This window comes from Ciconia boyciana, chromosome 21, assembly GCF_034638445.1.
Source record: "Ciconia boyciana chromosome 21, ASM3463844v1, whole genome shotgun sequence".
NCBI classification, from domain to species: Eukaryota; Metazoa; Chordata; class Aves; order Ciconiiformes; family Ciconiidae; genus Ciconia; species Ciconia boyciana.
The window spans coordinates 8,382,859-8,402,369 of NC_132954.1; the positions used below are offsets into that span (position 1 = coordinate 8,382,859).

Consider the following 19,511-nt stretch of genomic DNA (forward strand, 5'->3'; position numbering starts at 1 on the left):
AACATCTTGTCTTTGCAAAAATGTCATACATTAAATGGCCTGGAAACCATGACAACACTAGCTGTCTAGAGCTCACACAAGCTCAATCAAGCCATAATCAAGGGTTTTCTTACATGATTGTCCATTATCTCCTTCTCAGTCAGAGATGCACATTATAGGAGTAAAAAGATCAGAGTGGAATCACCAGCATTAATTACATGCTAGACTAGATCTGTCTTCCTTAAGGAGCTGTCAAAAATAATTTGGCATACCTTTAGGACATTCAGAGGAGTCCTGTACTGATTCTGCACAGGCTGTAAACCAAAACAAAAAGTATTAGCCCAAGTCAGCGTTACTGAAAATATATTGTTCTTCCTATTTGAGGAAAGAGAAAGTCTATTCAACTCTGTGAACACAGATACATTCCATAATGACCACTGTGTCCTTCTAATGATGAGAAGGTACTTAAAAATATAGCACAAATGATATGCGTTTACCATGAAGAACAACGTTTTAGACTAGATCATTCCTGTGTATATTTATTAGACTAAAGGCTTGTTAATAGCAGCACAGTCTTTTGAAGCCTGTGTTGAAAAGAAGTAAAACTTTTTTTCTTTGTAAATTTGTTTGAAAAGGCACAACCTTCTTCAGTGTTATTCTTTAGGTAAACTTCCTGAAGCAATTCTGAAGCCTTGACCAACTTAAGAAAGAAAGAGGTCTATAAATACCTTTTTTTTCTAGGTACAAAGAGAAACAGAATTTTTTTTTTTTAAATCAACAACTAAAGTATGGACTTGATTAGTAACTTGGAATCCTCAAACGCTCTGAAGTTCAGTAATACAACACCACAGCTTTCAAGGTAGAAACTGTGAAAGATGTTGTCAGTAAAGAAGATGAGTGTAACAAATCATGAACCAGTAACATTCCTTTCTTTGCAGAAGTTACAAATATCTAATCCCCCTGTCGTGTCTTATTCACAAAGGTTATCCTACAACAGAAAAACAAAAAGGGGTAGAGCTCCTCAGAACCAGAGCAGAACCTCATTAACTAAAATACAGAGATACAGCACAGAGCATCCAGATGGAAACAACAGTAAGTTTAGCGAATACACTGTGGACCATGAAGAGACCAGATACGGCAATGAAGACCCGAGGAGACAAATGTATACGTACAGAGAAGAGCATCTAAGAAATATATTCTGGAAGTGCTGAAACTGTAAAGAGCTGTTCAACACACAGACCTCCAGCTGCTCAGTATTTAATATGAGTATACAAACAGGCTCAAACAATGCGAGTGAAAAAAGAAAAACAACCAAGAGAAAGAACAAACCATACCATGTGACTTATACAGCCAATAAAAGCTACGCAAGAGCAAATAAATAAATGTGAACAACAAACAAATGCAAAGAGCTTGTGAAATACTAACGGATTTTTCATGAGATGAAAAAGAACTTTGTCAGACAAATTATTTGGTCTGAATTATTCACTCAGCTGTAATTATGGCTATTGGCAGGCCATATATATGGCCAATAACTTAGACTGATGATTTCTGAGCTTCTCAACAAATCCTTCACCAGAAGACCATCATCTCGAGAAAAAAAGTCTTTTTGCTGAATTTGTGAAGCCATAAATTGGTTCGTTCAGGCCACAGCTCTGGACAGTGACTCTAGGTCAAGATTTTGTTCTTGTTGAAATTGTAGCCGTAGGTACCGTATCATCTGGCAATTTCCTTTCTTTGCAGTCTACGCTTTGCTCTCCCAAGAAAGCAAATGTTTCAACAGGGGGTTGCTTTCTTTCACCTGTATTATACTGCAAGGAGGTAAATACTGTATTATTAAAGAGACACTGCAGTTTTCTCCTCTGTTTTAGTTTCCTAACCATTTTAGTTGTACCATTCTCTGGGTATGTCTGTACCAGGGAGCAGTGCAAGGGACACAAGGCCACATTTTATCTCTTGAAGTAAAACCAAGGAGGGCAATATGCCTCTAGATGACACTGGGTCACAAACGAGCCCTCACCACGTCTTCCAAGAAACCAGGAATCAGAAATCCAAGAATAGAGGCTGGCAGCACACAAGCCTTGCATTTGTCTGTTTCTACATTCTTGCATTTTTCCACATGAATGGCCATGCTGGAGAGCATTTAAATTAAAATTTTTACCTGCTAGATTATCTATAAATTGCTCCACAAAAAGAGCATATTCTGGCACAGGGATTTCTGTACCATGATTACCATACACTGCCCCCAACAGCCACAAGCTTTCCCCTGTATATGCACATAGCTACCAAGCTTCTGCCCCCTAAACCAGCCATGGTGCTCAAGTAAAATGAATTTTTAACTTCTGCTGTACTGACTGTAAAAAGCTGGGAGATATGAACAAAATTCCAGTTTTACATCTAATGTTACTGACTCATTGTGATAACAAATGAGTTATAATACTTTCTCATGTCAGATATTTTACCTATTAAATGGAGGAAAAATAAAGTGAGAATAAAATAAAAAATAGCATACACTTTCTTTTTACTGGGAACATTCTGTTTTACATATGATATCCTAGAAACTTCGCTGAAGGCATCAGAAACATGTGGGAGGGTTTTTTTCAACTTTACAAAATACTACACATTTTCTAAGAATAATTTATTTACAAAAATCGAATAATTCAGTGTAATGACTATTCAGAGTGATTCACTCTGTCTATACTAAAAGCCTTAAACCTCTGACAAATTCCAAGAAGCACTGTAATGTGCCTTTCTTCCACATGTGAAAGTCCTACCTCAGTTAAAATTTGGGCTCCAGAGGGTGTGTTCTGCCACTCCAGAAATACTGTGTTAGCATTCAAGAGAAAAGTCCTTCTACTCTGCAACAAGGTAGACACACACACACAAAATCCTAGGCTCTCACATTTGAGCAGAAATGTTTCCAATCTTTTTCTGTTCATATGAAAAGCAGTCTTGCAGTCAAGCATCATGAAAACAACTGATTACATCAGTTCCTTCCCCATCCTATGCATCCACTGATTAAATTACTCAAATTTACAATCCTGCTTCCAGAGGTTTTTCCACAGATTTGCCTAATCCTTTCAGTCCTCGCACCTCTAACTTTTCACGTACTGAAAACTTTTTCCTCATCTACCTATTCAAAACATAACAAAAAATTAAAAGGTTGTCCACTTCTAAAATTTCCTCTCTGTGGGTAGACTGATGAGGTGAGGCATTTGAAGATGAACAGAAGCTAACTTTTCCCTCACATTCCTCTGTCATTTAAATTGCTCGAGGGTGACTAGGGGAACAAGGAGACTTCTGTCCTAAGACTTCACAGAGCAGCTGAAGGCACCGTGTGCTCTCTTGCATCTGCATAATGCCCGAGACCAGATATTACACAGCACAGCGTAAACAATAACACAGAGCACAGAACAACAAATAGAAAGAAGCATAGATTTTACATAAAGTTAGAAAACAAAATAAAAAAGTCTTCTAAAGTACTTGCAATTTGTGATTAGGAAAACAGATAGTGTATAATAGCTGTGAAAAAAAATTTTCTTGCTTCTCAGACAGAACACTGGTGACCAGTTGGGTTCATCATAGTATAGCATTGTGCACAGCAACTGGGAAAAGAAAGAGTTACCACTAGAAAACTGCCTGCCATGAGTATTGACTTAACGTGCCAAAAATTAGATTATGTGGATGCAGACTTGACACACTACTTAATAAAAAAGGCAAGCTTCAGAATTGTTTAGTATGTTCATGAAGACATACCTGCAGAGTATTTTTCAGAAAGAGTAGGCACAGACACAGAGTGCTGCTTTTCTGATAGTAGTAAGTGGACTACAGCTAGGCCTCTCAAAAGAAATTCATTCAGAAGTGCAGAGTTGAGAGGAAAAAAAAAATCTGGAAATCTGAAAGAATCCTTTTAATGCTTAAAAAAAATAAAATTGCTAAATAGATGTGTTTCTGCTCACTGGGAACATACTGGTAATAACTGCCACTTCCCCCCCCCCCCCCCCCCCCCCCCATTTAAAATAAAAAATTGAATTTTTGCCTTGTTAGATGATTATGTAACCAAGAGAATTGTTACCATGAAAATCTCTTACAAAAACAAAACCAAAATAAATAAATTGGTCACCTTGGATGAAAAAACCCTGACTGACATTGTGAGGTGTTATAATCATTAACTGGATACATTTCAAAGCATTATACAGAGAAAGCATTACACAAATGTGCAGAGTTGTATTTCTCACCCTGATCTGCTTGCAAAAATGCCCCAAAGAAACTTCTTGTTGTCTACTTCAAGCTGACGCTCAGGCAGTTCATTGTATGTCTCGTCAATTCTTAAATGGTACTGTCAAGGCTTCAAACTGACAGGAATCATCCCAAGTCAGAAGCTGCATTCATAAACCTGAGTAAAAAGAAGCAATTTCAGGCAGCATTTGGTTTCTCTGAGAATGGAGTGGCACAGTGCAGAACTGTATCACAGAATTTTTCTCTATCCTGGCAAGGAGTCTCAGGGCATTTACAGAGTGAAATAGGACTGAATACAAGTAGAAAACCTGATGGTACTGTTAAATAAGCAAGCTCACTATGGTTTAACTAAATAATCCAATAGCAACATCATAAAACGTCAGGTTTGGGAATGTAAGATTGTATTAAATTATGACATACATATCTACACACAGGCACATATATATTTACACTATGCACGATTAAGTTGATTCATCTACATAACAGACTACTGTGTGCAGGTATCCCACCGGCATGAGGGTTACCCGAGGTGACATGCTCTAGGGTAAGTCAGCTAGGAGTCAAAGCTGCTACAGTTTTGTTGCTAGCTTCTCATCACTGTAATATTTTACCACCATTACAGCAGCTCCAGACAAACATGCCTCAACTTCTGTCTTCCCACCGCTTTGAAGTGCAAACCTCAACATACTAGGATGCCCAAGCTCTCTGATTGCACATCATTTTGAATGGGCTACTAATAATTGATTTAAGATCCCTCAACTAGTTTGTCATAGGCTTTTTAGAAAAAAAAACAGAAAAAAAGAAACATTTTGGGTTTAACTCCTGACTGAGGAGATAAATCTATTATTACCTACAGTTCAGATGCCAGAATAGTTTATTGGCACTGCTAAGATGATCACTGCAAACCACACTTACTTCACACTCACTGCATGAAAATGCAAATGATGTGATGGGAGGTGCTCTGTAACACCATCTGACTGGGAGTTCTGGAAAACCAAACTTCTCTTCAAGCAATTGATTTTGGGTGAAAATTAATTGCAATTAAAAGCAATTAATAATGGGTGAAAGAATTCAACCAAAAGCAATTAAAAAGCTTTCCTGTTTTGTGACAGTTTTAGTCTATTCTATTCCACAACATTTTAGCCATGGACAAAATTATCAATATTTACAGAAGAACTGTTGTAAAGAGTATAGCCTTTACTGAGCCACAGGTGAGACTACAGTACCCAATAATTCTAAGTCTTTCAGTAGATGTTCTGGAACCAACTGCCAAACACCAAAGGCTGTTTGTGAGAACCACAGACTTCACTGTTTTGAAATCTCTGCTTCAGGAGTACAGCTTGCAAAACCTACAGATTTCAAACTCAACACGAAACTTTCCATATCTTCAAAAATCTCTCAGATTTGTCTGATTTTATGTACTGTGTCTAACAGTTATGCAGCGTAACAACAGACGATGGGTCCTTCCTTCCCCTCCCAGAAAACAGAAAAAAAAATTTAAAAATTAAGCGACAAAAATTCAAAGGCTATAAAAGAAATAATTTTATGGACTCTGAAAACGAGTTGGGATATAGTTATACACTTGAGCTCAAATATCATCATAACTCATTAGTTCATAATTCAAAATGGTTATTTTAATAAACTGTGGTGCCTTTCCTTTTAATGCCTTGTTCATATTTGTCAGCGGTTTAATCTTTTGCTATTACGTGGACATGTCTTCAGTAAATTCAGTTAGCCTGCACAGTGTGTCCTGGCTTAGGTTCTACACACTGTGAACTGTGCATGTAAGTGGAGCACACGTTGGCCGCTGAGCACTGACCATGCTGTCACAAATTTCAATTCACATCACAATTTCATACGGATTATGCCATAGAATACATTACTTCCCTACCAAATATCAATTGCATAACAACTTTTTCTCAGGACGTGGTTAGCAAAACCAGCAGAGTAGGTGTTCTCAGGGCACAGGCAGCAGACCACATAGGACCTGTAGGATTACTGCTGCTGCACATGTTTTTCCCCTAACACAGGAAACTGTGGGCTTGACGTTTGTTTTTAACTATTTATCAAGTGAAAAATTCACCTTAGTGCTAGAGAGTTCAGTTTTCCAAAGGGAAAGCTTAAGACAAGCAATGTGTCCCTAACAAAAGCAAAGCGAAGCAAAATATAAAGAAAAGATTCATTAGGTCGCCATTAAATTCCATTCAAACAGGCCTACAAATTAAGAAGGATCAGTGGATTTATAAATGGGATCGCGATAACCTTCAGTGATGCATCCCATTCAATTTAAGTGAAATTACCTTCACTTCTTCTGGGATAATTGTTTGCGTCTCATACCTCACCCAAACAAACGTCGCCTCTCATTGTAACACAGATGCCTCCCAGCTCCCTCATATCAACTGGTGTCACATCTGCCAGAAAGCTCCCTGATTGCATTAGCATCTGTAGACAAATCCTTCCCATGGGAGGCCTAGCTTTGGTTAAAACCTTGGGTGCACGGATGACAAGTTTGCTGTAAGATAGGCAAAGACAATCCCCAAAACATTTCTACCAGCCTTATACGCTACGCTGCCTTCCCAGCACCCTCTTGTTCATGCGAGCTGTTAAAACGGCCATAGCTGGCAGTAATTGCTGTTGACATTGTTGGGAGCCTTGCCTCACTGCCAGAGACAAATCTTTCATTCATGAAGAAGTGCTTGTTAGGCCAGTGCTGGACTCCAAACCCACTTAATTAAATTGGAGGGGGGGCTGGGGGGGGAAGTTGCTTAGCTCTGGTGGGAAATTTGCACACAAAGGCCCGGTGTCTGGGCCTTTCCTCCACTATTGTGTCTCTCAAACAGTTTTACAATATAACAGCATCTCTCTCCCCCTGTCCCTTTCCTTCTAGCCACTGCAAAGGCAGTGGTGACCCTCATTAAAAGACCAGTTTGTTATGGAATGTTTTCCCAATGATTCACGAACACGGCTTTTCTCCTCAGCAATCAAGGGCTTGCAAGTGCTGTGTAAGGGCTCTCCAAGGGCTGATTGCTTCAAGAATTTCAAAAGTAAAGAGTGTAAACAGGTACATGGAAAAAGCCTCTTTTGAGCAGTTATGTAAACATTCCCAATGCGATTTAAAAACCCGCATGCTGAAACCGTCAAATCTGACTCTTTTCTTTAATTATGTTCACACACCCCTTTCTGCATATACCTACCAAATAGCACTCTAGTCAGATACTCTGGAAAGCTATGGCAAAACACCCTTCGCAGAGCTATAGGACAGTAGTTAGTGTGACTAAAAAATAAACAAACAAAACCTCACCACCCTCCCCCAAACACAACTTACATTTTAGAAGTGGCAGACACAACCATAGTCCCCAGACTGAATTCCAGATGGCACAAGCTATTTTGGGAAGAGGGAGTCAGGAAATGGAGTAAGAACTGAACGCGATACTTAAACGGATTTGGCTTTGGCCTAATCTGGCAATTTTTGGTCTTCGTCTTGGCTTTCAAATTTATGTGATTGTTTTTTGGTTGGTTTGGTTTGGTTTTTACATCCATTTAATTGTAAGCCTTTTGGGGCAGTGGCCACAGGTCTGAATACTACACAAAATAAAGCAAATTGCCAGTATGAATAATGGATTGCAACAGCATTTCAGAGAAAAGTACATGGAAAGTATCACTAATATTTAATATCTGCAAATATTGTTTTTCCTCTGCACGTACTATTCCTTTCTGTATGAATAATAACCATCTGTTCTATACTAACAAATCATCACTGAATAATTTTTCTATTATATGGTAAATAATGTTCAGAGTAAAATTACCTAATTCCGTATGACAGCTACATTCAGCTGTTTCTATATAATTCTCTACCATAATTGAATATTGATTTACATAAAGCAAAATGTTTATGTCTTTATGTGAAACACAATAAATTAATAGGAACAATACTGTCTTATTTTTTGAGATTCTATAGAGTCAATATGAAAATACAACACTAAAACGTTGAGAAAAGTTAATTAAGATGGTAAAGCTAGGAGTCAAAGAAAAACATCAAACTGTCCTATGATTTACATCATCACACTAGATGTATTTATCTTATTGTTTTTATGCTTACAAAATCCTTAATCTTTTCTACAGAAAAACAAGATAAATACTTCTTTGTCATACCACTTGAGCTGTCATTAAATAAAATATGGAAGTGATATGAGCACAAACATCTTTGATACTCAAATATTTTGCAGCTGTATCTGTCGTCCTATAACTCACCAGATGCTGAACTGAAATCTGCTCTGTCTTAAACCTGTGATTTCTGCTTGGCATGAAAGAGATTGGGCCCTACCTGTGTTATAGGCCCTTAAAATTTCAAAATATAGATCTTTCAGAATCTCTTACATTACAGTTATAAAGCTCTTCTTTCTCAACTGACAAATGAAAAGGCAACGCCACGTCGCGAGCTGTCTTTTTTCTGACGCTTGTCCACAAAGAAAAAGGAGCAGTATTGGAAAATTATCAGGGAAGTATATCCATTGTTCTCCACTGCATTTGTATAAATATAAAGGTGGCTGATCAGACTATCTGAGGTTCTCAGAAATTCAAGTATGTATCTCCCAGATCGTGTTTTTTCTTATAGCATAAATATTAAAAAATGGTACTTCTGTTTATTTATGCTTGTATTAAAAATGTTATTTGATATTTTTAAAAATCAACAAATCTGAAACACATTTTATGGTTATAGAAAATCTGAAATAAGTATAACTTTACTGTCTACACTTTAAGTTAATGTTCCTTTTTTAAAAAGTTTAAATTAAACTTATTATGAGTTTACGCATAGATAACAATGCAACAAGTACTTTTGATGGTTTTGACCTATCCCCTTGGCCTTGTTTTATGTCTTACTGTAGAAAACCCTACAGTTATTCAGATGTAGGAAAACAGTAATTCTCAAGAGCACATGTAAGACATCACCTTCTTTGACTCTGACTGAACCATTACCAAAAAAAAAAAAAAAAAGATAAAGGAATTGGTTATTCTACTCCTTTTTATGTAAGCCATTCCATCTTTACATCTGAACTGTTTATTTTATGAACATCACAAATATAATTTTCATCAGGTTCATTTACAACTTTCCTAAAACTAACTAGAAGACAGACATAACTTGTACCCAAATCCAAGGTAATCTGAATCTAAGATCAGAAATTATTTTTTGGGCTGAATATTTGAGATTACTATTTTGTGACCTGTGTAAATCAAGTAAACTTTTTCAAACAACGGAACTCTGGAAATTATTTCTCATCTCATTTCCTGTACTCTAGGCTATCAAAATTTGCTTTTTAAGTGTGGTGCCATCATTTGAATCGCTAATTCTCTTCATTTTTGTTAGCAAAAAAGTCCACAAATACAATACGATTTTTCAGATAATGAGAACTAAGCAGAAAAATACATGTATTTGCAAACCTACACTAAGGTCAGTTGCTTACCATATTGCTCCTACACTTTAACACAAGAAAACCAGGATTATCCAAAGCTGCCTGAAGTCTACAAAGTCCCCACTTTCAAGTGACATTTCAGTAGACTTTTGACCAGGTCCCAAGGCAGTACATAGGTGAGGTATTTACTACACTCTGATCAATGAAAAGACTATTACTCACGCTACTAATTGATTATAACAGCTCCCTCCACAGGGGTTTGTCACTGGAGGTTTCCAAAATAACAGTTTAGAGTAACTGAAAAGTATGCTTTCATTAGATACCTAGCAAAATTAGCTGGATGTTTCATACTTTGTGAATAAATATTTCAATTTTGATAACACTAATTTTTAGATGTTCGATATTATATCAATATTGTATGATGTTAAGAGGAAATGGATGTAAATATGCTTTATGTGACTCCCCTGCAAACTGAATCAATCAAAAATGAAGTAATGTTCTAGTCTTCCTTGATTCTTAATTAAAACAATTATTTTGCTGTACAGTCCCCCTCTCTGCCTGTTCTTTTATTCTTGCATGAGTTAGGCTACATTACTATTTTGATTTGTTTTCATTATTAGTAGCTTTTAGAAATGGAATACAGTTAACATTTTTAGTTTATAACATGGCTTTTGTACTTATAATTCATGCACGTTGAGCAGAAGCTGAAAGCATTAATTTGTCAATCAGTCCTGCTCTGTATCTAGTCTCACTTGAAACAGACTAAGTACACACGCACACAAAAAAAGATCACTATATATTTCTCAGAGGTAAATGAGCTTGTAAAGATTCAGGTATGTTAGGATTTACTGAGACTATTAGCTATAATTCTGAAGCATATTGCACATATGATAGTATATTACAAAATCAAGGAGGTTTCAGTATAGAAACCTCCTTTTAATCTAGATAATAACATGAAAAATTACTTTGTACTGTAAAATCAATTTTCAATTCACAGATCAGACCCAAGAGTTAAAACTAACCACTGTAAAATACTTTTTTATGTTAAACTGAAAACCTGCTGGAAATCTCTGTGAAGAACTTCAGCGCCCATCTGATACTGGAAGGAATTTTGTACAATCTCACAGAGTGTGCAAATGACAATTCGCAACAGCACATGAGGGACCATGCAGAAAAAGACAAAACACACTCTCAAAGAACCAGATTTAAACCCTACTGTATTTAAACAAATGAGGCCTGGACAACAGCAGGTCTGATGATAAAATCAGGAGTGCAGAATACTTCAAGTCTAACCCAAGTGCTGAAACCATCTTTTTCTAAAATGGGAACAGAATTTGATTTTTTTTTCGTTCCTTACTTGACTTGCTGTGAAATGTGGATAGAGTTGTTTACCCCAAAGAGCAAATCCTTTGTGTAGGAGAAGGAGGAGGCTGGAAAAGCAAAGCTCTTTGACAAGAACTTTTTTTGTGGTAAAAATTATTTTTTGTGTCCGTGAAAACTAAACATTAATTTTAAAAGTATATATTTATTTTTTAAAAAGTCTCTGTGAATGTCTGTTTGTCTGTCTGTCTATGGGAGGAAAAACACTTCCCTACGACAAGTCAGAGAAAGACCAACAGCCCCAAACCCTTTCTTGACAATATCCTTCAAATATCTGAGGAACGATTACAAAAAATTAGTCTGAAAATCCACCTCCCCCCCAAGGCACATAATCAAATCCATGAATGAATGTTTTGGCTTGGGTTTTTTTAAGATAATTTACCTTACCTTTTGTTAAATTGTCTGTGCATTCTGGAAATGCATATCTCAAGCGAGATGGAAGAAAATATCAAATAGGAAAGGTTTCCCCCCACTCTTCAGTTTGCCTGAAAGCAGAGAAACCGTATGTTTCCTTTGACCACAACAGAACAAATGCTACACGCCAATGTTTTTTATGCCAGAAGCACAAGCTGCAGAAAGACAGGTTCCATTCTCTTTGTAGAGTTCATTTCTCCTATTAATGTTCATCTGATGACACTTTTTTTTTCAGTTAAGCTGAGCATAAGCATATTTTTATTTTATTCATTTGATAGTTATTTATATAGCTGGATGCCTACTGTGATCACTGACATAACAGTCCCCCACCAACACATTCACTGGAACTTCTTCCATAGCTCTTTCAGCAAAACGCATCTATGTTGGTTCTTCTTAGAAGACGTCTTCCCTTTGTATTGCCTTGCTTCCCCTACAGACCACAAGTCTAAAACCCTAGAGTAGAAATGGATTTCTCTTCGTGCAAGGGTACAATTTGGTAAAGGAGAAGTGTCCAGGGGAACAAAGTGTCTCTTCCATTGCATCATGTTTCAGCAAAGCGAGAGTCTGTGTAACACCAAATAACGGAGACTTGCACCACAAGAGTAAAAGTCTGCGATCTCTCTCTTCAGTTGGGATAAATCCTACCTGCACTGTCTGAAAGATCCAGGAAGGCTCAGAGACTGGTGTGCACTGTTTTGGGTATGTACCCAAGGCAGAGGAACTGGGGTTTGCAGAATAAACGGAGCAAGCATTTCAGCATGCCGTGGAGCCTATGTTGTCCCCTCAGTGGCAACGTGGCTGAAACGTCAGATTCAATCCAGGTAAACTCCTCAAGGTAGAAACCTGGTCTTTACACAGGCCTTTCACTTGCCATGTACACACCACTGATACTCCAAAAATTACATGCAAGAAACACCATTAAAGGATACTAGAAAACACTAGCAGAGACCAACAAAACTCAAACTTAGGTACTGCTGTTACAAGAGTTTTAAATACCATATGATTATATCCCTTACTGTGATTTGCTTTCTGTGCAGTTTGGGAATCTCAAATTGCTAATTATGGCATTTCCATGTAAAAATGGCTTCCTACCTACGCACAGTATGTAGAATTCCCACAAACCAGGTAAGATATACCATCATATCTTTAAAGTGGTTGGCTAGTAGTGATTTCATAAATATTGCTGTCCTTAAAAAACAAAATAAAACCCAAACCGTCACATTACTAATAGAAAGCTTTTGCCCATGGCCCTTAACAATATGATAATTTATTTAAAACAGATACAGTCCTGAAAGTGACCCACTTAAAATTATTAAAAAGATATGGTGTTTATTTTTGCTGTCCATAAAACCGGCAATGGCTTATGAATATGCAAACTGATCAGATGTAATTAACATGATTGGCTCCTACTGAAATACAATCTTCTGTGTTTAAGGGAGTTGGATGCAAAAACTAATGAGGTCAAGTTAATATGCTTGTGAAGAAAGCAACAGCTGTCAATGCAACTGACAAGAACGCCGGTACTAATCCCCTTTTCTGAGAAAATAATTTAAATGTTCCTCGACAAACTGGGAAATCTCAAGAGCATGGAGTCAACCAGCGCCAATAAATGTGGGGCGATTAATGAGGAAGAAAGAAAAGCTTGTGTCCATTTATAGTAACGATAAACATGGCATTTAATTAACTAGAAGGTTTTCAACAAGTGTTATGGGCAATTAGTTGACCATCACAGCACTGGCCTCATCAATCCTGTCCAAGATGCACAGTTCCAGCAGATGACCTGCAAACATCTTGCTCCACTGACCTTAAGGAAAAGGTAAAACGTAACTAAATGTATTGTGACATCAGCAATTAAACTAAGCAGGGTTGACCTCTTAGCACAAAAATCGGTATCTAGAGACTGTGGAATGTTTAAATGTTTACATTTTTCTTTTCGAGTGGTTAAAATCCCTCCAGTCACCTCAAAATACCACTCTTGTCCTTTCTTTGCAATGCCCCCCTGCTTCTATGTAACAATAAGAAAGGAAATTCTAAAATCACAGGCAAATATAGGTGAAAATGAAACTTTTATTATAATAAAGACTTGGATTCAGATATCATTGTAATGCCACTTTAAGTGAAGAATTTGTCTTTGAGAGATATCATGGGCTCATTTAATTATGAAACAATTGTAAAATTTCAGTTAGGTGTGTTGTAAGCATTTATTTAATCCTGTGTTTGTATTTATTACATAGGTGGTATAGTGTACATAGTATGCTGCAGGTAGAGAAGTATTTCAAGTACTCTCAGAGCCACTAGCAAGTATCTATGAGTTCTTATCAAGATGGTTATGATTCTTGAAAACAAAAAAAGGACAAAACATCCTATCTTTAAAAAGGGACAAAAGGAGGAGCCAAGAATTTATGTACCAGTGCCATAATTCTTTTTGAAAATATCCAGAAGGAAACTGGAGAAATAATCTAGCTTTTATATACTTGGAAGAAAAGGCAAGTTATTAACAGCAATCACAGATTTGTCACACGACACACACCCCTCCTCAACCTCCATGTCAATTTAGTCTAACTTCCTCCCAGGGTAAACTGATAAGCCTTAAGGACAGAAGAGAAAGACAGGAGTCCCATGCTTTGGTATGAGCAAACCTTTTGACACTGCTTCACATAACATGCATGCTGCAAAAACAGGGTGCAAACCAGTTTGGAAATCACAATTCTAGCAGCTCCCAGTAGCTCACTGCTAGGTAATCCAAGAGGCCTGTTAGGAATTTGCAATTTTCAGTATTTTTGTGACTGGCCTAGGTAAAGGAATAGGCTGTAACTTAAGTAATTTTCAAATCACTACAAACAGTCGGGGCTGCAAGCACTTTGGTGATCAGTATTGTAACTCATATTTATCTTAAACTGCAGAAATGGATTGAAAGAAACACACACAATTCAAGAAAAAGAAATGCAAGAAGTTATTCCTAGGCAAATATAATCAACTGCGCTGAAACCGGAATGGGAAATTGGATAGAAAAGGAATCTTGGGGATGAAACAGATCACAAGCTAAGCCTTAGTGACATGCTATTAAACATTCACCATTCAACACCATTAATCAAAGAAAATCATACTAATGGCATATATAGGAATATTGTTTATATGATAGGAAAAGTATCTCCCTGTCCAACACTGGTAAAATCTTAGATGGAGAATACATTCAGGTTTTCGTGCTACACTTCAAAGACATGCTGCAGAACTGTGAGACTGTTCAGGAGAGAAACAAGATGAATGCTGGGGTGGGGTGTAAACAAACAAAGACATCTTTCTTCGTTAAGACTACAGACATGATAACGCTATTCTGTTATGCAAAGGATTTTCAATGTGTAGCTGTTGTGCCCATATTGAGTGGCCAGAAAAAGACCATGGAGGTGAACTGATCTGCTGTTCTGCCTGCTGACTCTCAGAATGAAATCCTGATACTCTTCACATTACTAGATGCTCTAGTATTACACAATCGTTGAAGAAATCTTCCTCCCTCCCTCTCCCAAAATGTGATATACTACATTACAGGACATGGAAAAACGCCCCAATCTGAAACAAAAGAGGAAAAACAGAGCCAAATATTTAGAACTATGGGGGGGTTGTCTTGCCTGAATGAAAATGATGAAAGAATCCAGTAAAGCTTGAATCACCAGCCACAGACTTCAAATATTAAATAAATACTTTTGAATTACTTTCATTTTTCTCCCCTTTAATAAAACACAGACAAAAATAATCATTTTAATAGTGGGCATGGTTCTTACTTTGTAAGAACTGTCATATATTATTTTTCTTGTGATGGCGCCATGGGTAGTCTTGTAAACCCCCATTCACTGCTGATGTACATGTTTATTTGATTGTTAGCTTAAATGAAAGTTTAAAATGTACCCCAAACCCAAAAAACAACCCTATAAGAGTCTGAAACAAAGCAAAAAGGAAGGTTTAATTCTCGGTTCCTGCTAGGTGGAACAAGTCATAACAACTAAATTCCAGGAAAGGATATCGAGGTTTGTTATTAAGAAAACTCTGTGAGAAGAGTGATTAAGTACTGGAAGAGATCGCCAAGAACACTGACCATCAGTGCCATTTCTAAAAACACATTAGTCAGGGATAGTTTAAGACATAATTGACCTACTCAGGGCAGGAATGGGCGAGATGTCCTCTAGCAACCCCTTTCAGTTTTACGATTTTGTACATAAATGCTGTACGTACGATTTGAATGTTGTTTAGGCTCTTTTGAATACTGATGCATACGAAGAACAGGCAGCGGCTCTCCACCACCCCCTGCACTGTGAAAAGCACGGAGAAAAGTATCACTGCTGTTCACTCTCAGAGTTCAATATGGGCACATCAAGAAACATCAAGGAGTTTATAAGCACTGCTGGCAGACTATGCAAATATCCTTTTAGTGTGTTCTTTACATATAATAGGTTCCACAGTCACACCAACGCTACGTGCTTCTGCCACTTGTACTTAACAACATCTGCCTTTAAGACCTTTGTAATTCGAGGCCAGAGAAAGCCACTTTCACCCAGACTCCTATGGTGTAACAGTGACACCCAGTGACGAGTTTTACACTAACCTCCTGTGAGCATCCAGAAAAATATAATCACTCTTCTGTTTGAAGGTGAAAGGCAGAATTCATTTGTCTACCAGTTACACATTTCCTTAGTGTGCTTCCCGTGAAAGCCTAGGCAGGAGCTCGGCCTGGAAAGCAAGCTCTCCGCTGCATTCTTTGCATGAAATTCTGCATCGCTAAGAACTCAACAGCAAAACCCCTCCCTTGGCACCATCCCTTTGTGCAGACTGAGCTGCAATAGCCTAGCAAGAAATAATACAAATGCAGAACACATTTATTACTATCTCAAGAAAAGTCAATACACTTTACATAAATAATTTGAACAAGGCTTGATAAGTTGGAAGCATTTTATAAAGAGGTCAAGTAAATACAGTCCCGCACCCCATGCAACTCAAACAGATAGTACAGTCAGGTAGTAAATACGCCTAAATGTAGAAGCATTTGGACCTAAGTCTAAATCTGGTACTCCCTTTACTTATCTAAGCGCTACTCTGCATTCTCATGGTACTTCCTTACGCTAACTGGACATGCATTCTTGGCTATCACAACCACATGAACAACTAAAACAAGCTTTTGTGTTCTATGATAGCAACCTTTTCTGAGCTTAAGCATCTCATTGAAACATTTTATCTGTGGAACAATGCTCAGGCTGTTAACAAACTTTTGACTTTACTGCTTGTTAACACAGAGATGGACTGTCATCATCCCATTTCTTGCTTAGTTTGAATCCCAGCAATTAGGAATGAAATTAGAGGATAGGAATATTGAGATGCTGGTTCAATTTCATTCTCATATATTTGGCTCATGATCAGGCAAAGGTGGCCATGACATACAACATGACCACAGCTCACACATTTAACCAGTGTATGCAGTTATAGTCTGAAAATTCATGCTCCTTTATGTAAATTTCTGTAATTTAGAAGAGTGGACCAAGACCCTAATACCTAATGGGTTGCAGAAAACTGGTGACATGAAGGGAGGAAGGAAAAAACAAAAAAACCCCACAACCCAAAAACCAACCAACAAACAAACAAACCCCAAACACCCTGTCTCAAAAGGTACATTTCTTTCTTAAATTACACATAATTATTCTTGTAAATATATTATTATTTCTGAGGTTAAGACATAAAATTTGCAACACAAACATCTGCTCAACTGTGCTATGGTAAAAAATAAACAAAGTAAATATTTGGGAAGCAGAGGAGCTTAAAGCAATGTGGAAAAAACCATATAAATTAAGATGTTAGTATGGACTTTTTAAACATATTGAAGAAATGTCAGGTTGACAGAAGTGGCTGGTGCACGACAATGTTTTATAATGTCATGATTCTTACTAGTGTTTATAAACACATAATTTGTAGGGCATGTGCAAGACTGAGATGCTTCTCCTCCTGAGATTCCTCTTTGAAGAAGCCACATGTTGCCTCCTCAATATCACAATAGGTCCAAGAAAGGAAATCAGAAGACGTTGTGCAGTGGGCTGACCCCAGCTGGCAGGTAAGTCCCCACTCCAGGCAGGATGGGGGGCAGAATCAGAAGGGCAAAAGCAAGAAAGCTTGTGGGTCAAGATAAAGCTCAGTTTAATAAGAGAAGGGGGAAAAAAAACCAACCAACCAACAATAACCACAAAACAAAACAAAGAACCAACAAGTGATGCAAAAGCAATCACTCACCACCAGCAGACTGATGCCCAGCCAGTCCCTGAGGAACAGCTAACTTTGGAAAAAATTCCCCCTATCCCACCAGAGTTATTGCTGAGTGTGACGCTATATGGTATGGAATATCTCTTCAGTCAATTCGAGTCAGCTGTCCTGGCTGCGTCCCCTCCCAGCCTCTTGCCCACTCCCAGCCTACTTGGTGTGAGGGGCATAGTGAGAAACAGAGAAGGGTTTGACACTGTACAAGTGCTGTTCAGCAATAGCTAAAACGTTGGTATGTTATCAACACTGTTTTGGTCACCAGTCTAAAACACAGGACCGTACAGGTTGCTATGAAGAAAAAATTAACTCCATCCCAGCCAAACCCAGTACACACTGGTAAAGGAAAACCTTAGAGAAAGAAAAAAAAGCAAAAACCCACAAGCCTTCTCTCCTAAGGTCTCCAAAAAGTATTGATGGATTTATTTACTTATTTAAACATACCAAGCAGGATCAACACAAAATGAATCAAAACAGCCTCTGCTCTGCTGACTGAACAGCCCCTTCTATACTAGGTCCTGAAATCTTTTCTTCCTTGTCTCTGCCAAAGCCTTTGGAGCATTTTGTTTAATTCTCTACACACATTACTAAGAGATATTTTACTCTACAGCACAGTGCTGTACAGTGAGTACAGTATGGTGCTGTAAAGTGAGTACATATTTAAACATTATTCTATTATTACAGAATATACATATAGTAGCAAGTATACTTTGCAAACAGTGGTAGTGTTAACATCTTGTACTGCACACCAACTGCACTTTTTAATTACTCTATTTTTTTTGCAGTTGAAAGGAAAAAAAAAAAAGACACAAAAGTCACAATAAGGATATGCCTGCCAGATGTAAATTTATCACCTCAGAAAAATACCATAAGAGCCAGCAATTCCCATGGTATGAAATGGATACGTGGTGAACAATATTCTCCACCTATTTAGTGGATGTGCAGATATGTTGGTATGCAAGCAAGTATTGAGGGCCTGGCACAACAGAAGCCTGATCTGCAACTGCACCATGTTATATACCAATACTATGCCACGTTATTCTACTTTAATTGCCTTTTCAAAGTTTTCAATTTCAGAAGTGATTTAAGCAAATATTCTCTTACTTGAAATTACTGCTTAAGTAATTTGGATCATTTGGATTAACAATTCTAAACCTATGGGTCACCTGCAGCCTCTAATTTATCTTGAATGACTGGTCACCAAAGTTAAAAAGTTTGCTTTTTAGTGTTGCAAGCACAACTACTGCTCATTACCCTAACTCAGAGAAATCTTGCTCTTGCTATCTGTTTTCTGGGTTCTTTCCACATCACGGGGTTAACAGATATGTGTGACACATTACCACTGGACAAAGCCATGTTTTGGAAAGAAGGCAATCAAGAACAGCAGGCATCTCACTCACTCACTATGCCTGCCTAAATTGCCCCTGGGAACAGGTCTGCCACAAGATGGCAGAGGGCCAGATGAACTGTCGCTGCAGAATGCAGTTAAGCAGTCCTCTTTTACACCATAATTAACATAATTAACAAGAGCTAATGTTCTAGATGTCACTTTACTTCCGAGACCTCTTTTAGTGCTGCCTTGCAAATTCATTACTTTGTGAAAAAGCTTTGCAGAAATGTGCCCTGAATGTCTGCCAGTAAGTTTAAAACTGGTCTAACTATTCCTTCTTGATCTTTAAATAATTATAAGGCAAATGAACAGCCAGAGCAACAACAGCTGCTAGAATATTATTTTCAAGTTGATATTAGTGAAAATTCAATTAATGTAGTACTCACAAAGAAAAGATTAGAGGGAGGGAA

The 19,511-nt window shown here is 37.6% G+C and overlaps 1 long non-coding RNA gene across 1 annotated transcript in view; it reads right to left on the reverse strand.

Moving 5' to 3' along the window:
• Positions 1-260: 260 nt before the first annotated feature.
• Positions 261-19,511, reverse strand: part of LOC140662242 (uncharacterized) — a 106,391-nt gene continuing 87,140 nt past the window's right edge. Inside the window, exon 3 of the long non-coding RNA XR_012046022.1 lies at positions 261-293. This is a non-coding gene — a long non-coding RNA (uncharacterized lncRNA). The remainder of the gene's footprint in view (positions 294-19,511) is intronic.